Raw genomic sequence first — 27,589 nt, 5'->3', positions numbered from 1 at the left:
GATTAATTTCTAATTAGTTTCTCAACAGCGTTGTGGTGAAGGTGTGGTTAGCTTTAGGCACAAACATCACACGGTAATGGTGAGATTAGGTAAAGATCATTCATTCATTCATTCATTCATTCATCTTCTAACCACTTCATCCTCTTGAGGGTCGCGGGGGGGCTGGAGCCTATCCCAGCTGACATCGGGCGAGAGGCAGGGTTCACCCTGGACAGGTCGCCAGACTATCGCAGGGCTGACACATAGAGACAGACAACCATTCACACTCACATTCACACCTATGGACAATTCAGAGTTATCAATTAATCTGCATGTCTTTGGACTGTGGGAGGAAGCTGGAGTGCCCGGAGAGAACCCACGCTGACACGGGGAGAACATGCAAACTCCGCACAGAAGGGCTCCCACACCTGGGATCGAACCGGCAACCCTCTTGCTGTGAGGCGACAGTGCTATCCACCACACCACCATGTTTTGGCTAAAACCACTCATGCATGGTGATGATATGGTTTTAAGTTTCACACACAAAGACGACGCCATATATACCGTATAAAAGTAGATTTATTGGGTGACGAGGAGAGGGTGGAGTGTGATGGGATGATGGTGGTCGAGGGGTCATCTGTCAGGGGATGAAGAGGACCTGAAGGTTGGTCAGGGTCGTGTATGATGGGGTTGGATGGAGTCGTGGTGAGGCTGGAGTGTTTATGACCCAGGGGTCGACACTGAGGGTGGGGGACTCGTCTCCATGAGCTCCGTGGTGGGTTCATTTCAAGGACCATCTTGTTGTGAGGTGACGTTACTGGCAGCTGAGACACTTTGCTGTCCTGCTGAGAAGGAAGAGAGAAGAAGAACAGGGTTTGAGAACTGAGACAAACAGAGGAGAAGGGTCAGACACAACTGACGTAGGTTACAGCAGGTGATTAAATTGATGATGCACAGGTAGTTGATTTAGCGAGATGCAGGTGGTTTGAATCAGTGGGAGAAAGTCGCGTGGTCTTTATCCTGAAGCTTAGTCATAATATCTTCATTTGTTGTTTATGCTATTATTTTTAAACACTTGTAATCCACCTGTTGCAGTGGTCATAATATTAAACAACAAGGACACCTGTGAGTAATTATTCACTGTAAGAGACCTGGGTTTCTTATTTTTTCTCATAACAGCTTGTACTCTAGCAAAGTGGGCCTATTGTCCAATTACTCAGTTAATCTTCATAATAAACTGTTGAAAATTTGATCGTAAAATCATAAAAAATAACTGATTGCTTCACTCATTATTTGCTCTGTGGAAAACTCAGCTGTTAAAAAAATAAAGTAAAAAACACTTGATCAAATAAATAAAAGCCGTTTAAAGATCATAGCTATAATAATGATTATGCCTTATTTTGTATCACCCAGAGCTCCATCCAGGCTGTTGTGAATATTGCTCATCATTAACATTCAGTATTCAGTATGTCCCAGCCCTGATAGAGTACAGTCTGTATGAGGCCATGTCACGTTTCTGAGGATTGATGCATTTAAATAGCGTCGTTAGCCCTCCGTCATTTCTCTAAGCCAGCTGGTCAGCCGTGCAGTTTGTAGCGTTAAAGCTAACGCTGATGTGTTTGGAGCCTCGGGCTTTTTTTAATGGAGGTGCCACTTAATTATGACAGAGACCCTCTTGAGCTTAGTGAGCGATCAGATAGAAACACACACACACACACACACACACACGACACAAGGTTGAAATCATTTTTTAAGTATGTGAACACTGTAGAACAATTACAGTGTATAGACGGATGTGTGGGTGCGTGGCACAAACAGCCGCCCCGTTAAATTAGCGATGCTTTTATTCCCTCTGTGGTCGTTATGTTCAGTCCTTGTTTACATCTCAGCCGTGACCTTAAAGTCATTTATCACCACTCGTACAATAACACAAGTTCCCTCTCCACCAACCAGGGGAGACTGACTCTGAGAACAGGGGGTGCAGGGGTCAGAGGTCACACCGTATATAAACAGGTGTCAAGTGCTATGATGGAAAGCCGAGGACATATGAAACTGGGCTGGGAACTGGGCCTGTAGAGACGCAGGAGCACGGGGCAGAATAACAAGGGTAATGGATGACTTTGCCTGTCAACGTGATGCCATGGTTTCAGGTTGTGCGCCCGCCTCGTCTGTAGGAGACGACCTTTTTGGAGGCAGTATGTATGTGTGTGTGCTGCCATGTGAGCCACTTGGATGTGTGATCTATTATTTAGCTGGTGTAATTGCCGTTGTCTCACTCCTTCTCTCCCTTTGTCTTTTAAATCCAGCCGAGACAAAGGACATTAGGATCAGTGATTCTCTGCTTTAAACTGACGTGACTTGACCTGACTTCACTTATTAGACTGGGATGTAAACGATGTTAAAGGTCCTGGGCTCCAAAACTTCTGTTCACTCTCTGCACAGACAACAAGACCGATAGTTGGAGCAGCTCCAAAACTTCTGTTGGCCTGGAAAAGGCTGAATCATCAGAACAAAAGATGATGCACTGCACTACAAAATATCTGGATCTTGATAAAGAGTCAAAGGCGTTATGTCAGCAGAAAGTGTTTCCTGTTTGTAGTCGAAGGGTTCTGATACAAAGACAGACTTTCACACTGAAAACACAGTAAGTTTGGAAGATAAACACTCGCCACACCGACCCTCCACACTGTAATCAAACCCCCCCCCCCCAGGGTCCAGTCCCTCACATGAAGCTGGTTCTCCGTCTCTTTGACTGGATGGTGGAAACATTCAATCACTGCCAGGTTAGGAAACATGTTAGCATGCTCCTTCCACCACCATCAAACCTCCAAAGGATCCGAACTCCATGTAGGCTGCCACCTCATCCTCGGGCTGCAGAGTGTCATGGCTGGAGTCCTCCACGTTTACTGTGTTTTATTCTGAAAAACATACAATAGATTTTGGTTCTCACCTGCTGCCCGCCCACATGGAGTTAAGTTTTACCCGTCAGTTTATATATCAACATATGTTTACCTGTTAAACAGCTTTTTGTGGGTTACCTGTGAGGTACCCGACCCTGTGCAGGACTTTGTATCACGTTACTCTGCAGTATCACCCGAGATGCACTGCAAGCTATCACTATAATGTTACACCTCACATATACTCACATATCAGCACAAAACAAGGCTCAGTAGGAGAATTAAGACCACACTGACAGCAGGCTGCCTCAAAATAAAACTATATCAATATATAAAACAACATAAGAGACTGGCTTTACTGACACCGTCTAGTACAAATATTAATCGCCTCAAAATGAATATAAATAGGCCCAAATAAGTTAAGACACTAGCCTTCCTCACACCATTAGGTAATGACTATAGACTATAAGATAATGGACGTAGCGTCTGTGATGTCACCTGTTGACTTGTGGACTGCATTTTGAAGCTTTTCATTTGGCATTTTGACCTTAACCATTTTGGATTTTTTGGAGCCAGTAGTGACCATATTTGGACAAGAGGGTGTGGCTAACCCTAATGCTATAGGTGCTAGCTTGGTTAGCATGGTGCATGTACAGCTTCTGTTGTAATGCTAATTTTCTTGAGTGAAAAACAGGCTTTAAAACAATAAGACTAAATGGTACTTGCCAAAAAAACTGAACATCCGACTCCTTAAGGCCCTGATACACCAAGCCGATGGTCGGCCGTCGACCAAAGTCGGGCCGTCGGTGAGCGTCTGTCGGCCTAGTTTTTGCAGTGTATCCCGCACCGTCGACACTTCAGCGTCGGTGGCTTTTCGGCCGATTGAGCATGTTGAATTGGCGGCGGAGCTTGTCAGTGAGAGAGATCACTCTGATTGGCTGTTCAGGTTTTATTTCCTCGCCCCTGTAGCGAGTGAATCTGCCTGTAGTGAAACCGGGGCTAACCGGTACTTCCTCCTCAGGCTCCACTTCACTCAGCTGCCCCACAGACCCGCTGCTTCTTCACACTTTAACCTGAATAACAAACCGGAGCTAGCTGGGAGCGGCTAGCGGAGCGTTAGCCGCAGCATGACCGGAGGGAAGCACAGCCAGTTAGCCTCCGCTAGTCTCTGAGCTAGCCCCGGCTCTCCGTTTGGATCCAACCGGAGCACCGAGCCCTGGTTTGTTATTCAGGTTAAAGTGGGAAGAAGCAGCGGGTTTATCGGGCAGCTGAGTGAAGTGGAGCCTGCGGAGGAAACACCGGGACCGTCTGGATGTAATAGTTCGTGGAGGTGCTGCGGTGCTCGGCTGCACAGATAGGAAACCCCTCGGCTGACAGGATGTACCACTCTCTCACTCCGCTCTCTCTCACGCAGGCGCAGAACGTACGTGCTACTTGGCTGTCGGATGTAGTCCGTGTAGTGTGTTCAAATGCAACTGACACAGGGCGACGTGAGGTGACGTAGACGACGCAACAGTTGGCTTTCGTCGCCGCTAGTTCTTTGATGTTGGTTTGGTGTGTCCGCACCTTTTGAGGATCTCCTGGTACAACCAAAAAGTAAACAAAGCTTTATTAGTCACCCAAGGTGTTACAATTAATTTCCATGAATTGACGACACTCACCTGTCAGCCTTCGTAACACTTAAACAGGTGAGTTATATCCAACCTCAGCCCTGCATAGATGTCATGAGTGTTGAAATTAGCTATAGAGACTAAAACTGTTTATTTGTACCAGGCTGTAAACATGTTTATTTTCACATGTTAACACGGGGGTCTGTGGGGACTGACTTGCTCTTGGAGGCAGCCTCAAGTGGACATTAGAGGAACTGCAGTTTTTGGCTTCATTTCTCAGCCTTGGTCATATGAAGCTTGTTTGCTTTGTTCCACACAAACCAGATAGTTAGCTAATGTCAGTAAAGCTTTGTTTTAGGGGTGGGTAATGTCTTTATTGTGTGGTGGTAATTTCTCTGGTAACATTTAAGGCAGATAAAAGTCTCACTGTAAATACAGCCTCACCTCCTTGATTCCTCTCAGCCCGTTTACAACATCCTGTCTGCTCTCACTGAGATGTTCTTGGACACAGTGCTTCTCTATTTGTTTCTGTTGTGTTTAGTCTGGATTCATCCTGAGGCTGTGAATTGTAAAGATTCAGGTGTTGGGCTAAGTGTTAGAGGAGTTCTGTTGTTCCATCATACTTTGGTTTTTGCAGTTTCAGTGGAGGCTGCTGATCTGCAGATTGTGTAATCGCTCTCTTCTGCATCCTGATCAGTGTTGGATAATGACCACTCTGCCCTGCGTGCATCGTTTGTCATGTGCAGTTTACTGTTTCCTGCCACAGTCTGATCCAAGTCTCTTCACATTTTATATCACTGAAAGTACATCTGGACCTGTTTATTGGAGGGGCAGCATTCGTGTCGTCAGTGTGAACAAAAGTGACAGCACATAATGCACAAATAGTTGTCAAGGTAATTTAGAAACAGTGTCTCTGCATGTGGCAGACTGATAGTTTACTGTGCTGAATGTGAGTGGGCAGAGACGCAGCACAGCTGAGCAGAGACAAGATGATGTGCCTCTTCCTCTTTGTTACTCAGCGCACGGTGGAAATTTGCAGTTTTGCTGAATTTTAGAGCAAAATAATTACAAGCTTGAAATGCTCAGTGTTTTTTATCCAATCTTTAATTTATTCATCTATTGACATGCATCAAAACATCTGCATTTTGTCTGTTTATAAAGTGAAATTATGAAACAGCAACATTTCAGCCGCCTGTCGACAGACATCACTGACAGAAACAAACTGCGTCAGAAAACATTCAGAGCTTAATGATTTCAGAGCGATGTCAGGCTCCAAGTTTGTTTTGATTTTTGGTGATGGAGCAGCACTCATGTCATAATGCTGTTTGTTTTAGTTTGTTTCCTGCTTTATTTTGAAGGTCCTCATGTCTTGTTTTACTTCCTGCCTTGGTGATTGGACGCATTATGAATCACATACTTTCTACTTTCAGTATGTACTGCAGCTGCCTTTAAAAAGTCTGTACTGTTTCATGCAGTCTGCTCACAATCAGGACACACTACTGTCTCATAACATCACGCCCTGAACTTTGACCCTCTTGCTTTTATATCTGTTACCATGGAGATAAAACAAATGCCACCGACCGAGGTTGCTAGAGATTAATGAGAAGAGCTCTGCTGTTGTTACTTAAGTTTAAAGATATAACTGCACAGACTGTACATTTGCAGTTCTGTCAGTGTTATTTTATAGTTCTGTCCTTCTGTTGTTGTTTGTGATATTTATGATTATTTTGTTCACTTAAACAATTAATATTTCTGTTGTTACTGTTCGACTGGTCATCAGTTACTTGAATATGCCGTCATCTGTCATTGTGACCTCTGACAGCTGTCAGTCAGCTGTCATCTGTTTGTGGCTCAGTCGATGTGACGTGTCATCCGCTGTTCAGAGGACTGTGGGTAAGAATAGCCAAAAGAGCATGAAATCAGCCTGGATGTAGTAGACCGTCCTGGTGTTTTTGGCATACTGCATTTGACATTTGCTCTGATCTGTTTGACTTGTCCCTCATTAGTCCTGCTGTGATCTGTCCCTCATTAACACCCCAATTCACTTGTCTAGGCTTTGTCCACACGTACACGGGCAAGGCTGAAAATTAACACCCACCAAGCGCCAAATGTGGGTAGATTTTCCATTTGGCAACTAAATCTGGGAAGGCTCTCCGCCACATTGACGGGTAATTGTTTGTACCAAAACAGTCATGTAATATATTATATATAATAGCTATTTGACGGTGGCTAATGGCAGACTGGCGCTCTGTTTGCTGTGAATCGCACTTAAATTGCTCCCTGCTGCATCAAGGAACCTGTAGGCCTACTCGGAGGACGCGCGCGCACGTAGGCATATCGCGCGCCTAGATCCATGATCTGCTGTTAGTAGCAAGCAGGCTATCATCACGGGCGTCATGTGGCGACATTTACCAGGTGTATGTAAACCACCGACAAAATAAAAAAACACAGATGAGGACAAAGCTGAAGCTGTAACGTTACAGAAAAAAAGAAAGTTTTGTGAGAAATGGAGGTTTGGCGATAACGGCGTTTCAAGCGGCTGGCTACACTACGATACTGAGGGTGCAGTAATGAGCTGTAATATATGTCAGCAGTATGCTAAAGACAAAAATGGTAACAGCTCGTTTGTCATCGGTAACAAAACGATGAAGCACCCGTGACTATGAATGCAGCAAGTGTCACATAGCCTGCTGTGTTACTGTAAATTACTGTAATGTTTGAAGTACAAATGGAACTTTGAGCTCAAAACTTGATATTAAACTAATTTTGCTTCAGATTTCACTCTGGCCTCTCCTTTAAGCTTCTATTCAACATGACACTGTATTATCTCAATGAAAAGTACTGAAACAAATGTATATGTGACAGAAAAAGGCAACTCATTATTTTGGCTGGTAAAAAACATGCTTGGCCAGTGGATTTTTTCATCTACCAGTCCCCTTGGCCAGTGAGCCAAAAAGTAAATTTTCAGCCCTGCACACTGGATTATTTATGTATTTATTCTGTGGCCTTTAGTCCTCATGCATACTGCATTTTAGGACACTGAAAAATGACTTTTTGTAAAACTCCATCCAGGGTGATTTTCAGAAACTCAGTGTAGGTGTGAAGGCTGGGAAAACACAGTTTATGGCTCATCATGTCAAAGTGGTCTCCGTCATCTCCTTTGTGTGTTTTCTCAATTACAACGTGGTGTTTGTGCCTAAGCATAACCACACATTAACGACATAAACATTCTGTGTGTCGGCCACATGATAACGTGCAAATGTTTTGACCTGTGGTTTGCAGAAATCTTGATTCTGGAGAATCACAGAAAAATCTCCCTCAGGTCAGAGTTCACATCAGTGGTTGGTCAGTTAATTGAGTTGACAACTATTTTTTTGTTGTGAGCTTTTTGTTAGAAATTTAAATTTTTTTCTAAACACTATTTTGTGTTTGAAACCACACAGAGCTGAGCTGATGTTGTTGGAGGTGACAGTCAGCCTCCCTGTCGGCAGCATCTGAAGACACATTATGTGAGAAGTTTTTATGACTTTTTTTTTTACCCAGAAACTTTAGGATTGCTGCTGTCTCTGTTTCTATCATGCAGTGTGTCCTTGTTCAGTAAAACTTGGATCTGTTGTGTTAAACTTAAGAAAAAAAGTCAGTTTAACAATAGCATGCTGCTCCACACTGATGTAAACTGGAAAGCTGCAGGCTATAATTCGCTCTTAATTAGACATATTTCCTTCACTGCCCTGAAGGAGGAGCGTCAAACTACACACATGTACACTGTGTGAATGTGTGTGTGTATCTCTGTGTGTGTGTGAGATAAACTCCATGAGTTGTTGAGTTGGGAACTCCCGCTGTTTCATAAGTCGCCTCTTCACCTACTTCCCGCTAAGTCTTCATTACTTCGTCTGATTCAGTTACCACTAACTGGAGTTTAATTAGGAGAATTTGATTTTCTCTGCTGGATCCGATGGCGACCGTTGATAAACACTTCCTATGGACAGAAGTGAGGGAGACACACTGCAGCGAGATGTTAAAGTTTCCACAGACAAAAAGAAAGTTCCAGATTGGAGCACGAGAGTGTGATCGCAACCTCATGACTGCTTCAACGGCCTCATACTGGTTGGAGAAGAGCTGCCAGTTAGAGAGCATCTCAAGTTCACTACAGAGCACACACACACACACACACACACCAACAGAGAGAACGCCAAGCAGGCAGATGACTTTCAAGGACTAATTCAAGAGTCTTGTGTCTGCAGTGTGTGTGTGTGTGTGTGTGTGTGTGTGTGTGTGTGTGAGATGAATATAGAAATAATTAGAGGAACATCAAAACAGTAAAAGTGAATATATCTCCTGACGACTCAGAGATACTGAGCTGCACATTATAATATTATGTTAATATAAGTACCAGGGGATGTTCCCTGTCTTTCAGTGTAGACTCAGACTGGTTCTGATCATGACCACGATTATCCACAACTTGTAAACTTCCTTCACAACGGCAGATATTTTGACTTGTCACAGCAGGAAACACACAGGTGACACAAATTTCTGTAACAATGGCTCACACAGTTGTGTGTAAGTGTCTAAGCTGTGGCAGTGAGCCAGCACACCCAGCACCAGCTCCCTGCAATGAGCTAGCCTAAATTGAATGCAGTGATTTTTAGCAATTACACCTGTACTTTTCCTGCTGTGACATGCCAAACTGTCGGCTGTAAAAAAGGTCTATTAGCCACTTTAGTGACATGGCTCTGGGGGTGGCAGAGTCAGCCGGTCGGCTGGTCAGTCTAGACTCAAATATCTTCACAGCTGTTGGATGGATTGTCATTAAATTTGATACAGGTGCTCACAGGTCCCAGGTGATGCTTCCTAATGACTGAGGTGATCCTCTGACTGTTCCTCCAGCACTTTTTCAACAACGTGTGGTTAAGGTGATTCGGTTAAGGCACACAAACCACTTGGTCATGAGGAAACATCATGATTTGGCTTAAAGTACCCAGTTATTGGGGAACAGTCCAGGCTGGAAACACAGTGATTGTTATGTTCCCAGATCAGACTCGGGATGATCAGTGAAAGTGAAACTGGGGAAAAAGGAGAAAGGCAAGCAGAGATAAGTGTTTAAAGAAAAGTTATGATTCATTGCACAAATTTAGCAACAAAAGGGTTTAAGGGAACGCTTCAAGATTTACACAAAAACTACTTTCTTTAAAGATAAACAAAGACAGCAACGCTATGTCTAAATTAACAGTTCAACAACGGGTTTGCCGCCCTCACTCCAGATGGGAGTGAAGATTACCAACAATCTAACACACAGCGCCCACGCTGGCCCATAGGCCGCAGCCTTTTTTCAGGTATTTAACCATCACATCCTGAATGGATGATTAGATCTCAGGTGTGTCCAACCACTCTCTGCACGCAAGAAAAGAAACACAGGAAACCAGCAAAGAAAAAGGGCGCACCCACCTTTGACCTGTAACACTCAGTCTGTTTCCATGACATCAGAGAAAATGGATTTATTGTGTCAGACTTTTAAAATCCCTGTAAACATGTCAGTGTGAGTGAAATGGTCCTGCAGTGAATGTGTCACAGTGGGACTAACACACCCAGATCATGTGACTCCTGCATGTATACAGTCAATCAGACCCAAACTGGCCGAGGCGCTCTGAGCATGCTCCACAGTTTCCGCCCCGGGCTTTGACCCGGAAGTCCAATAGCATTAAATGTGTAAGAGAAGAAGAAGCCGGTAACAACATGGAGAAATCTACATCCAGAGCCGTGACTTTTTGGACGGACCAAATGTACAGAGCTGTAAAGTTGTCCACCATGGTAGCAGTTAGCTGCTAGCTAACCGTAGCTAACTTGTTTGTCCATTGTTTGGTCTGTGACGTAATAGGTCAACAGGAAAAAGGTCCAATACTAACAAGCTGAAAGGGGGCATATCTCCACCTAAAACACAGCTGGTTTTGTTGGTTGTGGGTGTTGAACAGTGTCTGCTGTGGTCCAAAGTCGGCTCATATCCTGTGTCATTGTTGATAAGTCAGGAAACAATATGATGCGTATGAAACATGCAAATGTGATGTATTCTTGGTTTGCAGAAAAGTACAATGCCAACAATGCGTGTCCGATCCACCAAACATCTCTTATCCAGTGAGACATCTTAACTCTACAACAGGTCACCTCTCATTCCCACAGACTCCTCACACTGAAATGTGCTTTTGAGGACACGTTTCTTGTCATGTTTCCTCAACAGAGTTTGGCGTAATTTAAATCTTATCACAGTTTCTTCTTAGTGTTCTAGTATCAACAGTGTTTCCATGGTCATGGAAAACCTGGGAAAGGCATGGAATTTTACAGTCATGTTTGCAGGCCTGGAAAAGTAAAATATTGTGCAATCTTCAGCCAAGCTCTGCACCCTGCTGTGGTGGATTTTTAATGTACCATGGGTTTTAACAGATCTGAGGGAAACTGCACACACACTTATCCATTGATGAATTTAAGGGCATCATAATGAGATGTGGTGACAGAGACGTGTGCTAGAGGCCACTGTGTTTGAGTAGCTGTTGTTGTTGTTGTTGTTGTTGTTGTTATATGTTGTATTAGTTGCATTTGAATGTGTTTTGATGTCTCGGCCAGGTCTCTGTTGTAAAAGAGATTTTCCGTCTCAGTAGGACGTCCTGGTTGAATAAAGGTAACATGAAGCATGAGGCCCAGGTGTTGGATCTGATGTGTTTGTGAAATAACATCTCTGCAGTGTGATGTGCATCACGCTGAATGTCACATGCCTGCCAGTGAGTCTGATCTAATCTTGTCTCAGTTTAGGATGACATTTAAGATTTCTGGTGTTCATAAAACATGTTTACTGACTGAATTTAATGAATAATCCTGTCCTATCTCAGGATAAGTTACAGAAATGTTGTATCTCAGGAGTTTCCCAAGTTAAAATCCTGAATCGTGATGGCACAGACTCTGTTCTTAACTCAAACTAAGTGGCAGAGATGTCAGCAGCAGTGTTGTTAGGTGTGTATGAACAGCACGAACACTGAACTGTAATGATTAAAAGGCCTCTCAAACCTTATGATGACACTTTGATTTTTTTGGACCATGTATTAATGGCTTATATCGACTGCCAAGACAATCAATTTTGGATTTGATCAACGTGCTCCGTCTGGCTCTGGAGGCCTACAAGGAGGCGTGGGGCGCTGCCAGTGGTTGTAAAGATCACAAATGCACTCGGGTTTTGTAGCTGAGGGTGACTGCCAGACGGAGGTGACAAGTCAGAGTCATTGGTATCAAGGCTTTTCCATCTCAGGCAGCCCCCGGTATGTCTGAATCAAAGACACAGCCAGTCTGGGTACAGTCTAAACACTGATACACGACAGGATGGATCAATTCTACAGTTAGGTCAGGTTGGATCAGACACAGCCATGAGTTTAGGAATAACTTCTGTAATAGGAAAACATTTTTCCTCACTGAAACTTGAGTTAAGCACTTCGGATCCTCTCCTGTAATGAGGCCACTGGTCAATAAAGTTTTACTGAATGTGAACAAGGTTGAGTCGTTCCAGACTTTGTTTGTCTGAGTGTCTGCTGTAGAGACGTCGCTGCAGGAGGAGACCGTGTGTGTGTGTGTGTGTGTGTGTGTGTGTGTGTGGCTGAGAGTGAGGAAGACTATAGGTCACAGACTAAGCAGTTTATGAGAATTCTTGGTCCTCACTTGTTGCAGTGAATAAATCCTGATCCCACACTGACACTGGAGATTATGGGGAGGTTCTTTGTGTGTGAGCGGACACTTCCTGCTGCTCAGCCCTAAATTCTCAGCTTAGCTCCATAGAAAATCCCCTTTACTGCATTTGTCTACCTGTCTTTGTGGCTGGTCCGAGTCTCAGCACTGAGCTGGAGAGTCTGGGAGAATAAACTTTGAACTGGATTTAAATCAATGGATCTTTTTATTAATCGATCATTTCATTAATGAAGCAAAAATGCAAAGTTGTCTCTGGTTCCAGCTGCTCAAATGTGAGATTTTTTGCTTTTCTCAGTTTCATATCATTGAATATGTGAGTATTATCTGAACTGAGAGCTGTTGGTTTGATTCCTGCTCACAGTGAATAAATTCTGACGTTTAATGGTTCCTCAGGTTTAGCTTACCGCTAACTGCTAACATCTAACTTTTGACAGGAAGCTTTAAGTTCACAGCTAAATTAACCACAGTTTTCAGCCTGAGACGAGCTGAGTGCTTAAAGTAAAGGCACCAACTGTTCCACTACAATATATTTCATTATGACATTACTTTATTTAACTTTATTGTAGGGCTGCTTGATTATGGAAAAAAATCCTAATCACGATTGTTTTGGTCAAAATTGAAATCACGATTATGCAAATGATTATGCGGCGCACGTGATGACTTATTTACACAATGGCATTATCATTTCTGTCTCCACATGGTAGAACATTATTTAACTTGTACATAAGTGCTTGACCAAAGCAGTACTTTATTAAGCTTAAAATTATAAACAGTACTTCATCTTAATTTAACTTTCATATAAAATTACTCTAAATTGGATAAAACAGTATTTTATTATACTTTATTACAAAAAGTACTTTTTCAAACTTTATTATATCAGCAAGTTAACTTTATTTTAACAACACTTATATAAAAATACTTTATTTAACTTTATCATAACAGGGCTTTATCTTAATTTAACTTTTATGTAAAAGTACTTTGTTGATCTTAATAACAGAACCTCAGCATTTATATAGAATTACTCTAACTTGATTAAAACAGTAGTTCATTTAGTAGTTTAGTGTTTTAGTGGTCTACAGTAGTTTAGAGGAGAGTTTAAGATATTGAGATAAAACCCTAAATGTTAATTGTAGGCCGTATCGTTCAGCTCTGATTGTAAGTTGATATTAATGTAAGTGAGTTATTACGATTTATTTTTAGACTCTTGGTTGGACAAAACAAGAACCTGAAGAGTCTGGATTCTGGGAACACCTGATGAACATTTTATTAATGTTTTCTGACATTTTGTCGACTGTTTGTCAGACAGGTTTGTTGAAAACCAGAATTTATTGATGATGAAATTAATTGCAGCCTTTTAAACAGTCAAAACCATCGGAGACGATGTTGTGTGTTGATGCTAACGAGCAGCAGCCTCTTGTATATAAACAGGTGCCTGTTCACAGCTCCCTCTTAGATTCATCTTTGCCGTTCTGTGTGGAAGGAGTGAAGGAAACAGCGGCCATATCACTCTGTGGTTGACGGCACAAGAGGGATGGCAGGCCTGAGCTGCTCTCTCAGGTTGCCGTAGAAACCAGCCGGGGCTATTTGTTCCAATTTGCTCTGTGGCGTTGAGATCAAAAAGCTCTGAGCCCAAAGTGCTCTCTGCATATTAGCATCCACGTTTGATTCAGCACAATTAGGCTTCTCATTTACATCTATATTGTTAATTTACAGTCGCACATATTTGGGCTGAGCTGTGTGTGTGTGTGTGTGTGTGTGTGTGTGTGTGTGTGTCACAGGACTGTTGGTGTCGTGTTGAGTTCAGAGTTTAATGTGTTTGAACTCTGTGCTTTATTATTGTCCAGTTAGGCCTTCACTCCATGTAAAGGCATCTTGCAGGTCCCTCTTTTCCTGCAGCCCCCGACCGCATCAAGTCCCCGTTTAAATGCCGTTCCCACTCCGCCTTCGCCGCTGCATTGAAAAGTTGGCGGTTTGTTTACGAGAGCGCCAGCACTTCTTTGTGGCTCTGCACTCTGCTTATGAGAAGGAGGCGAGCAGCGAGTGAAAGACTGACCCTCCCCCTCCTCTCTCTGTGTCTCCCCCTTCTTCCAGATTCAGTTTGAAAAGGACAGACGGCCCTCTCAGCCCCCCACCCCCCACCCCACCCCACACACACACCCCAGTGATGCTTAGCTGGTGAGTACACTTTCATCTTTTCTCATTACAAACTTTCCACGCCACTTTCATGCATTTCTCTGATTAGTTTTTGCTTTTACCTGAATTTCTGCTTTGTATTTGTGACGGAGTTCAGTTTTTATTTTTCCTGTGCTGGCAAACACCAGACTTCTGTGTTCTGGTGGAAATCTCCACGACGAGGGGCTGCTTTATTCCTCTTCTCTCATTCTCACTTTCTCTAAACGTCTCTCTCTCCCCAGTACGTCTGTGGCCTCTGTAGAAGTTTTCTGGTGAAAGCCCTTTTCTGTTCTGACTCAGTGAAGTGATTTGAAAAGCAGCGGTGAGAGTATGGTGGTGGGGGGTGGGGGGTGGGAGGATAAGCAGGAGAGATGGAGGAACTGGCTGCCTAATGGAGGAGCTTTACCTCTCTGTCTCTGTCTGTCTGAGTGAATCACTCTGGGTGCAGACAGCTCTGAGCCTAATCGACACTGTGCAGTAAAATCATTCCTGAGATGAGCTGTGACACGAGTTCACAATCACCTCGTGACATCACCTCCACCACATTAAAACAGCAGTAAGACAATAACATCATTATCACGTCCCTCAACACCCCAGGCTCTTTGTATTTCGATCGTATCTTTGGAGTCGTTTTAGGCATTTTTATTGGATGGCACACGGGGAGAACACGTGGGCGAGAGTGAGGGAGGTGACAACATGCAACAGCAGTCCCCAAACAGATGCAATTACACGCTCAGCATCTTAAAGCTCCAGGCTGTTTAACTTAAACATCAACAATCACCAGAATGAATGATAAATGTTGGCGTTGTAAGTTTCTGCAAACCACAGATTCATTATGTTTATAAATGATCATTTAGCAGGTATGTTGAAACTTCACATTTCAGTAACGTGGCTATGTTTAGGCACAAAAACCACCTGGTTATGGTAAGAAAAGATCATGTTTTGGCCTAATATACCAAGTTTTGGTGGCACAATTCTGCCTGGAAACGCAGCGATATGTCTGTAAAAAAGAACTGCTTTTCATGATACTATCCCTGGTAAAAACACAGCAAAGGGCAGCCAAATTGCAATCACATTAGGTGGCTAATAAAGCGGTGGGAAATGCAGAGATGACTCGTGAAAACAAACCAGTGTTGTTTGTTGGTCTGCAGTGGTCAACACCTTGACAGGTTTCACACCAAGGCGTCATGCTGTCCTCCGTCAGCTCCACTTCCTGATGACATAGTCAGCTCATATACTACGTCACTTTAGAAACGTTGATATGATGCGTGTGAAAGGTACATGTGTATTGTAACAGTGGTTTGTAGAAATGTACAGTACCATCATTTTGTTTTGGCGACTGCAACAACCTTTTTTCCGCGACTAAAACGAGACAATGACGAGCTAAAAATAAATCTTGATAATAAAAACTAAGATGAAATCTATGTTTCAGTTTTATTGAGATGTGATGAAAATGATGGTGGTGCACTATGAGATGCCTGATGAGTGACAGGCTGGTAAACTCCAGTAAATAGTCTGCACCAGGATGTTTCAGTTGGTGCGAGAAATAATCAGCCGTGTGTGTCTGACTGTGGATGGTGGAGTTTGTAAGTTGCAGCGGTGGCTGTTAGCAGCTAGCTCCGCTCGTAAGACACTGAACGGCAGCAGAGCAAGCAGCAAGCTTTACAGCTTCACCCCGCAGGACTCCACTCAAAGTTTTATTCAACCTGTCACCTTGGTTTTAATTTCTGATACATGAATTATCCTCTTTAGTTCAAGGATGAAAAAACATTATGACTTGAAGTTGACTAAAATGTTCAGAATTTCCATCGACTAAAACTATGAAGGATAAAAATGACTAAAATGTGCCTAAACTAATAAACATTTTCATCTCAATGCTGAGACTAAATCTAAAATAGCTGTCAAAATTATCACTGAGCGACTGGGCTGTAAAATGCCTGGACCCAGACTAGTATGGGATGAGTGTTTTGTCCTGATTCAGTGTTGTCATGCACTCAGAAGATGTTTCATTTCCTCCTCTGAGAGGATTTCTGTTGAGCATCGTAAACAAGGTCCTCTTATGACAAGGATGACTCAAAAAGTGGTTCCATTTATGGAAAATGAAGTGGAACAATCATTAGTGGCAAACGTCAAGTGTCCCCTCAGAGATATCGATCTGGTGACAGAGTGTTTGTGCAAAAAATATATTGAGCTCTGTGTTTTAGATTGTTCTCAAATATTCAAAATAAACAGCAGGTGCTAAACTAGAAGTACTCGGCCTTAGATGTATTGTAGGCAAATCTTTTGAATCTGTCTAAGTGTGTGTGTGTGTGTGTGTGTGTGCAGTGCAGTCTCTTGTGCATTTACACGAGCTGCCAAAGGTCATGAGGTGAACTAAATGCAAAGCAGAGTGTTTGGTGTCACAGTTTCAAGGGAACATTTTGGTTAAAGACACAATGAAGTGATATCTTCACCCTCTTAATATTTTGGAAGCTGCTGTCCTTTTTGATAATGTCACAATTACACTCTGTTACAGTAACATTTTAAATGCTTTGTAAATTCAGCAAAGGCAAAAAAAAAAAACCCCTCCAGAAATTATGATCCACCGTTTGTGCGGACTCAAACAGCTCCGTTTGTCTCGTTGTTTAATGTGAAACAGCTGAATGTTGTGGTGTTCACAGTAATCAAGCTCTCCTTTGTTTGCATTGAAATTGCATAATTAAGACTTGATGTAGATTAATAGATCATACACGTTCTGTTATCTTCCTTCAGGTATAATTAGAGATTATGTGAATAAACATGAACATTAGAATACTGAACAAACACATCGCCTCAGGCCCTGTTGTTATCTGCTGCTGAGTGTGTTTTAAACTTGTTTACTGGAGCCTGATCAGGAAGAAATAATTGTTGAGAGTGAAATTTGTGATTTATGGGTTGCAGCAGATTCAGATTACAAATGAACTTGTGTGTGTGTGTGTTCAGGGCTCCCAATTTTATAAACAAAATGATCATGTTATCAATCACCTTTTGATTTATTGACTGCAGAGCATCTGTTATTAGATTTATAGAGGACCACCTTTAATAAAAATAAACCACAGCCCTGAATAAACCCAGATCCTCCTGTGTTTGGGATGAAGTTGGACATTTAAGTGGTCATGAAAAACTTTACTTGGAGAAACCAAAACCTTGGAGACGAGCACAGAGCAATTCATCATGAAGATGCTCCCATCTCATCCTCCTCTCCTCCCTGTCTGTGCTTAATATCCCTGAAGGCTGGCCCTGGCATTTGCTTACGTCCTGTTGTTTTACTCCTCTTGCTCAGTGCTCGCCTTCTTCTCACTTACTCTGCTTGATTCAATTTGTGGCCTTAATGTGTTTCCCTAATATGTGTCATTGGAGCAGAGCAGCGATGCTCCAGCTCCTCTGCGTTTGTCTTGGTTTTCTCTGCTCCTCTGGGAGGAGATCTGGGGCTCCAGTCATGGTTGGCATGTTGTCTCCTCCAGCTCCACTGTTGTTTGCTGATATTTAGTTCAGGATGACAATAAGCCGGAAGAAAACAAGCTCCTTTCAGGCCAATGAGAGAGAGAGACGGGTGGACTGAGGGAGAGGGAGACCTAGAAAATAAAACAGGGGGGGGACAGGGGACTCATCCCTGGATGGGGATTCTCTTTAAAGCTTTCTGTTTGTGGCCCCTAGGGCCGAATTAAGGGAGTGTCATTATCCCTGGCAAATTACCACGCTGCCTTTGTGGTCCAGCCATGGTACATTAGGGCGCCTTAAAACGTGGCTGAGCCGTGGCCATTCAGCGCACAAAGAGAGGGGCCGCTGGCAGATCCTTGGCCTGGCTCACAGAGGAGGCATTCACACCACATGGGGGGATGGTGACGGTGGTGACGGTGATGGAGAGGGTCCCCTGAGATGAGTTAAAATCGCTCGGGCCAAGGCCGATGTCACATCTTAAAACGCATGCCAGCCGATGATGTCATCACTTGGCTTCGTGTAGAGTTTGATCCACCGTGGAAATCCCAGATCTGATAAGGAGACTGTTGAAGGTGGTTTCAGTGCCAGTCCTGTCAGACCTGCATGTATTCATCCTTTACCCATACCAGGACTTGGATCCAGTCTTTCAGTGGACTAATTGCTAATTAGCCGCGTAGCAACAAATTACCAGCTCGTGACAAATTAGCTCGTTTCTTCTTCAGCTTCTGGAATTTTCAGTTGCTGCTGTCAGATCTCTGTCTCATCTTAAACTGTAAACTGTCTCCTGTGAATATCGTCTGAGTGTGTACAGTTTAACTGTGTGTTACTGAGGATGGCGCACAGTCAGTTAGTCCTGCAGGAGGAGGGACAAAGCTAAAGGAGACGGCTTATTTCACATGTCAAATTTATGACAAACTAACAAAGTGAAAACAGATTGTTTATGGCTGTTGTTGGAGCCACAGTGTGTATTTAACCTCTGTAGTTTATTTGTTTCAGCTGCACGCGTTCTTTTGGTCACTTTCACTTCTGGTAGTTGTTTTTGGCACAGAGGTGTGTTTTCAAATTATTTACCTGTTCATTAACTAGTGTGGCGGCTCTTAGACAAAGAGGGTGAGTTTTTGGCTCCGTTATTTCCTGTTGACTGTGATATCACGTTACATATTTTTTCATTTAGTTTTTCTTTAGTTTTCTCAGATAATAATCCATAAAATGCATCCCTGAATTTCAGCATGAACTTCCCAGTTACGAGCCTGCTCGGCCTCCTAGTGGCTTTTTTCATTAGTAGTCGCTGCAGCTTTAATTTAGTGCAGAAACAATTCAGTCCTTCAGTCGATCAACAGAGGAAGAATCAATAACAAAGCTGGTGATCAATCGATTAAGTCACTATAAAGCAAAAACACCAAACTCTGGTTGCACTTCATCAAATGGGACTTTTTTTGCTCTCCTCTGTTTTACATCATTATATTTTTAATACCTCTGGGTTCTATATATCACCTTTCTCTACAGATTATAGATTTAATGAAGTTAAAATTGTCAGTTTCACCTCTATAATGTGTCAAATGCCTCTTTGCTCTTGCTCACATCGATTTTATAATTATCTCACTCTTTATTCATCATTTATTGTTAGAAACTCAGTTTAAAGGATAGAGGACTATAGATGACCTTTTATTTTGTATATCCACAGTAGCTGCAGTTGGCTGGAGAACTAATGGACAGCTATATGAATACAGGCGGCTGTGGTACGAGGTAGAGCTGTTTTCCTACCAACTGCCCAGGCGTCAGAAGTGAAAGATGGCATTGTATATTTCTGCAAACTGTGGATACATTACATTTTTACATTTTATAAGTATCACATCATCGTTTCTGAAGTGACTTAGTATATGAGCTGAGGTGGAGGTCAGTGGGAGGTGGAGGGGATGGTGGATGGAGTGACAACTAGGCGAGATGCCTGCCAAGCTGCAGACCACTGCTGGAGACCAACAAAAACATCACCAGTGGTTTTTAGCGAGTCATAGCAGCATTTTCAGAGACTCTTTAGCCACCAAACAGGGATGTGTCTTAGCAACCCATCACTATTTTTTTGCTGGGAAAGTGCCACAAAAGGTGGTTGTTTTTTTGCGGAGACGTTGTGTTTCCTGCCGGGATTGTGCCTCCAAAAGCAGTTGTTACAATCAAAACATGTCTGTGTTTCCCGCTGGGGTAATGCCACGGAGACATTACTGCATTTCCTGCCTGGATTGTGCAATGAAACGCAGTTGTTTTCTATTGAGACATCAGTGTATTTCCTGCTGCAATAGTACTCTGGAAAGTGGTTAGATTTAACTGATACATTGCTTTGTTTCTGTGGGCATTGTGCCACCAAATCCAGATATTTTAAGCCAAACATGATCTTCTCCGACCCTAGCCTTGTGCTTTTTGTGCCTAAACCTAAACACATGTTAACCACAGCATTGTTGAGTGTAAAGAAATGTAAAGGTTCAACCTATGTGCTACATAAAAGGTTGTATGTAAGGTATCCTTGGGTTGCAGAAACATGAAGACCGCATTATTCTGGAGATGAGGTCGCCACTCATCACAGGGTTCAGTAAGGGTTCCTCCTGCACTCGTGTCAGTACTTCAGAGCAAGACGATGAACCCTCAAGTTGCTCATGACGATCGACCATCACCTTGCATGGAAGCTCACTGCCATCTGTGTGTTTGTGAATGAGGATCGAATTATGAAGTGCTTTGGATAGATAAATGCTGGAAAAAGCACCAAACTTTACTCTCATGTCTGAAAGCAAACTCTTATCTTCTGAGTAAACACTGGCCTTGCTTTAAAATGTAATGTAATGAGTCTGTGCACAGTTCAGAGAGAAGGAAAGAAGTGGGGGTTCATTGTTTGACCTGTTGGATGCTTTAATGTTTTGGGGGTCATTTGAGATGATTGGATGAACCCTGAAGTCTTTTATCTCTCCACCACGGAGCGAAGGAGTTCTCAAAAGTTTTAGGAGCTAAACTGAAGAGGACAGACAGACAGACAGTGTGAGTCTGCATGAAGGATTTCAGCCGTTGCAGAGTGCTTGCAACATATAAATGTCTTTCAGTTATGGATGGCATCCGCTACAAGCTTTGGTGGAAGTTTAGTCTTCAAACATCAGCGGGTGGCTCAGACTCAATACAGAGCGATCAGTGTTGATCCTCTGGGCCTGAAACCGTTGAATCAAGTTTCCACCAAACGCCCATAAATTCAGAGTGCACTGTGAACTATAATGTCAAAGTCTTCAAAGAAAACTAAATAAGAGGGCTGCTGAAGGCACTGTAAAACTCCCAGTGTGTGAAATGTTTGGTCCTGGCACCTTGCCTTTATTTATCATCTAATCAACTGGAGGCTTTACCTGGGCGACTGATGTCTCCCTCATTTTATTTTTCTTTCCGCGATAGGTGGGAGATTTCATTACTTTCCTACATTGTTTCCTGGTTTTATGAACTCAATCGCTCTGCTGGAGTAGATGAAGGAAGGGAGGAGGCTTTTGTCCAGGGGCTGTGGTGGAAACCCTGAGTCTGTAAATCCTGCACTGATCTTTGGATCATTAAGCTGTGAGCCCTGAGTCCTTTGCTTCTTTATCACCAGGCCTGGATCCCAGTCCATAATGGAGGCTAACTGGCTAATGATTAGCTGTCCGCTGCAGCTGCTCCTGCACTGGCTGCCGCCGCGGCTGAGGCTATGAAAACGTATAAATCTGGCCTCAAATACTTTCTTCTTTTATTTGTCTCAATACTTGAAACTATTCTGCAGCTATTGAGTTTCCTGAAAAGCAAAGTGTGCAATGTTAAGGGATTATAATTGTGTAAAAAGATGCTGATTTGAACTATTTTTTATTTGTTTGTGATTTGTATTTCGTGTCCCTGAGAAATTGTAAAGCTATTCAGCTATTCGGTCCACAACACGGCGGTGAAGTGGTTTGTGTACATGTGCTGGTGAATTTGATAAACAGCGTTTACTCCTCTTAGTGCTGCTGCTGAACAGATTGCCTTGTCTCTAAACAGTCTCCTGGTTTATGGAGCTGAGAGGAAGATGATTGGCTTCTGTGAGAAATAAAGACTGAGAGGCAGTGTTGTGGATAATGATCGTCTTTTCTTCCTTGATTACTTTTGGTTATTCTGGAGCGATGCAGGCGTGTGAATGTGAGGAGTCTCGGGCTTTGAAGCAAAGATACAAAGAAGAAAATGATCATAGTGTCCACCATTACAAAGTTAACTTTGAATTAACTGGTTCTGAAGAGACACTGTGATTTGTGAGGACACGAGGAGCCTGTTTAAACCTGATATCAGTGGCGTAGTGTCGTCACGATGCTCCCCAGTGAACGCTATTATGATGCGCCCTAGTGAACGCTATCGTGCACGTATCATCTCAGGACATGGTCAAATAGAGACTTGACACTCAACAACGTCAACATAATACACATTACTAAGCAGTCATCACTGCATATCAGACCAAAATATCAAAGAAAGTAGGAAAGTGATAATTACATTTAATAGTTTTATAGTTTATTTATAGATTTTATAGTTTGTGTAGAATAAGCGTATAATTTTGATATTGCTCACTAGCTACTAGTTCACAAAAGAAAACCCATGACAGAGATGCTTTTCCTTTTTGAGGACATATTTAGCAAATGTATAGCACTGTTTTTTGTTGTCATTCCTCTTTAAACACAGGTAATCATGTCTGTGGTGGTATTTTGAATCACTTGCAAGCGCCCACTTTCTCTGTGCCCAATATTTTGATCACAAATCCACAATAAAAAGAGTCGTAATTGTCCTTGTTTGTAGTTTGAGGTGTCCTGTCAACAGTTTCCCAGACGTCTCTTCTTCAGTGGTGACTTCAGGGTCGATGCTTTTTGGGCTGCTGAGGATTTTTTTAAAGTGCAACACTACAAATGGTCAAAATGAGAAAAACTGGAAGCAAAGCTGAAATGTTTTCCTGAGGGCCTGTGCAGGACGTGGTGGTTGTTTTGGTGACAGCACGCCAACATTTTATGACCTGCTCATTCTACGATGAGTTTGATGAAGTGCTGCGTGTCTGTCCATTAGGGGTGTTACGGTACACAAAAATCTCAGTTCGGTACGTACCTCGTCACAAGTCACAGGTCCTCAAACTGGGCCCCAGTCAGCCTGAAGTACCGCTGAAAGCGGCTGTCATCCAGACGGAGTTCCTGGAGGAGGTGGTGAAACTCGCCAAGATGGATGCGCTTCTGCAGGAAGGGTGAACCCAAAAACGATGGCGTTTGGCCCTCCGACGCATCTGGGACTTCCAGAGCAGGTACAAAGCAGCGATGGTGGTTATCTCAGCCATGGTTGAGGAGAGAATGGCGGGCCATATGTTGTTATCTAGTGAAAATGGGCAGGCTCGCTACTCTTGCGACTGATGCAATAATGCGAATTAACAAAATGGTCCGGCGTCCAAACTCACGTGTTACGTGTGGCGCGTTACTTGCGTTACACGCGAGTAATTCGCTCCACTCGTGTGAAGCAAAAAAATATTCTGATCAATCAAACTGTGTGTACACCTGTCAGTGCAGAGTTTCCTTTAATAAATTCTAAATGAACATGGAATTGTCCACATGTGGATCAGTTTCATATCCCGCCCTCTACATATTCAACCATAAATGGTCAACACAAAGCGCCTAATGAATGTTAATGCATAGAAATAAGCCTGCTGATCAGTCGCTCTTTACAGTGAAGCATAGCAACAGCCGAGTGTCACCGTAAATATGTTGTACAGCATCAGACTGACCGCTTTACACCTTGCTAAAATGACCCTGTCAATCAGACGTGTCCCCGACACTGGGATATGATTAAAAATTGTTTGATAGGTAAACACAATTTATTAATTAAAGTTTATTTCCTGGTGAACTCGACCTGCATTATGATTCGGACTCATAATGAGGACATGATGACTGTGCGAGAGCCGTCACTGACTTTATTTCCAGACTTTGCTAATTTACACAATCCATTTGTGGAGGTGGTGACAACGTGTCAGGGCAGAGTGTGTGTGGCAGCCACTGCGGTGTCTCCACTGACAGCACAGCCGTGTTCACTGCAGTGATTTTACACACAAAAACTATCCGAAAACTCAAGTTGAACTTGGTGAAATATGCACATTATAGGAAGATATTATTAAAAGCTATTGACAGTTTGTTCTGGACCCCAGGCTGTTAACTGAAACATTTGGTGTAAATTAGGGAAGGATAACTTTAACTAAATAAAGGCGCACTCATCGTGGCAGAGGGATCCCTCGTCTGCCGCTCTTCTTCCGACTCATTTGAGTCGAGGGTCCAAGAATAGAAGTTGTCATACGCCGTACAGATTTTAAAGCCCTTTGAGGCAAATATGTGATATTTAATTGTGGGCTATAAATGTACTTGACTTGATTGGTCTCTGATGGGATGCAAACACCAGTCTCTGGCATCAGAGTGTAACACGCAACATGCCCCTCCACCACACTCCTATCTCTGCCTCACAAATAAAGGGCACTCTGCCTCCTGCCTTGGCACCAACTGTTGGCAGTGAACAGTAGTCGTCGGGATGCTGGGCTGCTTTGCAAGATCACACAATGTATCTGAGAAGAAGATTACTGAGGCTGTCTTAAACTTGCTCTTCCTCTTACTTTTACTGTCAGATATACTTTAAGCACCAGAAAACACAGTCCAAGCTGATCAGTCACAGTTCTTTTGGTCTGCATTACACATTGTATTCTCAATCCTGTCACCAGAATAAATGTTGGCATTGTTTCTGAAAACCACGGATACATTACATTTGTACATTATGTTGTAGTGGATATGTTGAAACTTTATGTTTTGACAGTGGCATAAAAATCTCCTGTGATGGTTGGGGAAGGATCAGGATTTGGGTTAAACTACCTGGTTTTTGTGGCACTATCCTGGCTGAAAACGCAGCAATGTCTTGGCAAAAACCAGCTGCTTTTCACGACACTATCAGGGCAGGAAACGCAGTCACATTTTGGCAAAAAAGAACCACTTTTCATGTCACCAACGCATCAGTTTTTATGACACTATCAGGGCAGGAAATGGAGTGATGTTTGGCATAAATGAACTGCTTTTTGTGGCACTATCTCACTGGGAGACAAAGCGATGTCTTGGCAAGAACAACCGTCTTTTCATGGCACCATATCCTGGCAGGAAGTACAGTGATGTCTTCCCAAAAAACAACAGCTTTTTGTGGTATTATCTCTGCAGGAAATGCAGCGATGTCTCAATTAAAAATGTTTTTTTCCTGTTACTATTCTGGCTGGAAATGCAGTGATGTCTCTGTAAAAAAGAGCAATGTTTTGTGGCACTATGCCAGCAGGAAACGTGGCAATATCTCAGTAAAGAACAGCCACTTTTATGGCACTATCCTCAGTGGAAACAGAGCGACAGGTGGCTAACACAAATGTTTGGTGGCTAAAAAGCTGCTGAAAACACAGTAATGTTGTCAGCACGTAAACCACTTTACTTTAGAAACTTTGATATGATCCGTATGAAATGTACAAATGTAAGACATCCATGATTTACAGAAACATACAGTACCAACACTTCCGTCTGGTGGCTGGAGTGGTTTTCCTCTGTGGTTACATATGGAGCCTGTAACCTCCTAACCCACAAATATAAATCCAGCTTTAATGTGTTAACATCTCTAAAATCCTATTAGAAACCCCTGATTTATTTTGGGCTGAACCCGCCTCACCTGAATCTGGCCACGAAGCAGAACCCAACTGTTCCCTCTGTCAGATTTTTCGCTCTGTGGGAAAACCACAGTGACTCTCCACAGCCGCTCCGTTGTGGGTTCCTGGCTGTAAACTTGCTGTTTGCTGCTTAATCATTCAGTAAGGATTAGTGGCACTGTGTGTTTTCTAATTATAGACCTGGACTGTGCACTCTCCTCCTCTGTGGGGTCAAATCTAGCCCACCAGGCCCTCAGCCAGCAGCTTACTCACAGCTCCACTCCACTGCTACTTTCACACATTTATTTCTGTGTCGTTAACTCACCGTCTTCTTTCATTGTTGTCCTTTATTTTTCCTTCTCATCACTCTCTGTTCTCTTCTCTGTCTGTCTGTTTCTCTTCCCCCTCCCCCCATGTCTCTTGTTGAGCTCACAACAAAGACTTTTCATTTGGATAAAATAAAACTCAATGAGGTAGCTGTCAAAATAAATCACTTCCTGTATCAAGGAGGAAACAAGGAATTGCCTGAAAGAAAAGGACACCAAGAGTTTTTTCTCCGCACAATCAATCAGTTCCCTTTCACATCTTTTCACATCTTTTTTATTCTTGCAGAACAATAGGTTTGATTAACCCCGCTGGGAAAGCTCATTATCCATTTCCATTACAAAGGTATTTGTAGGACACTTGCATTTGAAACGCCTGAGCGAAAAAAACTTTGATCAAAGGAATATATTGACGCCGTGAGCTCTGAAAGACAATAATAGAGAAGTGATGGCTGCCAGTCTCAGCTCCAGCATCCGCTCTAACAGCGGGCCAGATGTGTATCCTGCATTGTTGATGCCAGTTGTGTGTTTTGATCTGCTTTGTGTCCGGTCTACGAACGGGGACGTTGAGTCGGAGCTGACAGACAGAGAAGTGTGTTTTTATCTGCTGATGCCCACTGACATTAAACACATTTTATTCTGCCTGCTTTCACTTACATGAAGCGAGCTGCACCAGCGGGGCTTGAATTATTTATTAATGAATTTATTTTTGTTATTAGACCCTGTTAGGGTCCTTTTGGGGGTTTCATTGTTAAGCCGAATCAATTCCACGTCTCCCTGGGACACCTAGGAAATGATTCAATCCATTTTTAATCAAAGCGCCTTATTAGGCAGCAGTCAGCATCAGATCAGTGTGTATATGGTGTCATCAGTCATTTGAGGATCCTGTGATGTGGTTGAGACGATGACCTCTGCATCATAACACATTTCATGATGTAAATCAATCATTCTGAGGTTATTTAAAAGTTTTAATCAAAGGTTCAGTGTGCAACATTCAGAACGTTGATATAACAGTGGACCACTGTTAGCTGTGTAAAGATATGGAGGAGTAACAGCAGAGAATGACGTCACACTAACTCCGTGTGTTTGTAGTCTGATCTTCTGTGTGGTTTGTTGTGGTGAGGCGGTTCAGCCACGCCGATATGTTAATATATGTGTGTATCCCACCACCTAGCTCATTTACCACCACTTAACGTGCAACATGGTTCAACGTGCTTGTGTTCAAAAGGTATACAGGTGTGTGTGTGTGTGTGTGTGTGTGTGTGTGTGTGTGTGTGGTTTTCTGTCAGTAAACACTAATGAAAGCAGTAAGTACAATACTGTTCAGTGTCATGTTGCGTATACAATGCATCGTACAACACTGCTACCATTATCTAAACAGGAATATCCAGCCTAACGTACGACTCACACTCACAAAAAAGGTTCTAATTCTTTGGCTGGCCTCATACGAGACAACCTGTATTCATAGCACTAACGTTACGTATAGTAACCACAGTTGTTAACGTGCACTAATACTAAACTCTCTGTAACATCATGTAACTGCCCATGGAAACGTAATTAACACACAAATTAAAAGAACCTACTTCTGTCACTGACACACACTCTGAGGAGAACGACACATTGTGTATCGTTCAGCCAGCTAACAAGCACAACGTACGGAGCACGATGAAGACTTTTCACAGGAATTTCCGTGGTGATGATGTCACCGTGCACCTGACCCCT

At 42.9% G+C, this 27,589-nt stretch overlaps 1 protein-coding gene and 1 long non-coding RNA gene across 7 annotated transcripts in view; one reads left to right on the top strand and one right to left on the bottom strand.

The window, feature by feature from the left end:
* sema5ba (sema domain, seven thrombospondin repeats (type 1 and type 1-like), transmembrane domain (TM) and short cytoplasmic domain, (semaphorin) 5Ba) overlaps positions 1–27,589 on the top strand; it is a 278,351-nt gene that overhangs the window by 39,540 nt on the left and 211,222 nt on the right. For 5 of the 6 annotated variants that reach the window (XM_078174762.1, XM_078174761.1, XM_078174764.1 and 2 more), the window contains exon 2: positions 14,300–14,383. The exons of the other annotated variant lie outside the window; for it this stretch is intronic. The gene's annotated coding sequence lies outside the window, so the exon portion shown is untranslated. The remainder of the gene's footprint in view (positions 1–14,299; positions 14,384–27,589) is intronic. 6 annotated transcript variants of the gene reach the window in all.
* On the bottom strand, positions 569–25,775 carry LOC144466887 (uncharacterized). The gene is made up of 3 exons (XR_013493303.1): positions 25,568–25,775; positions 2,706–2,897; positions 569–821 (listed from the first exon to the last, which is right to left on the bottom strand). It is a non-coding gene; the product is annotated as an uncharacterized LOC144466887 (long non-coding RNA).

Source organism: Epinephelus lanceolatus, chromosome 14 (genome assembly GCF_041903045.1).
Source record: "Epinephelus lanceolatus isolate andai-2023 chromosome 14, ASM4190304v1, whole genome shotgun sequence".
In the NCBI taxonomy this organism is placed as follows: Eukaryota; Metazoa; Chordata; class Actinopteri; order Perciformes; family Serranidae; genus Epinephelus; species Epinephelus lanceolatus.
The sequence above is the reverse complement of the archived record's forward strand: the minus strand, read 5'-3'. Positions and strand labels throughout refer to the sequence as shown.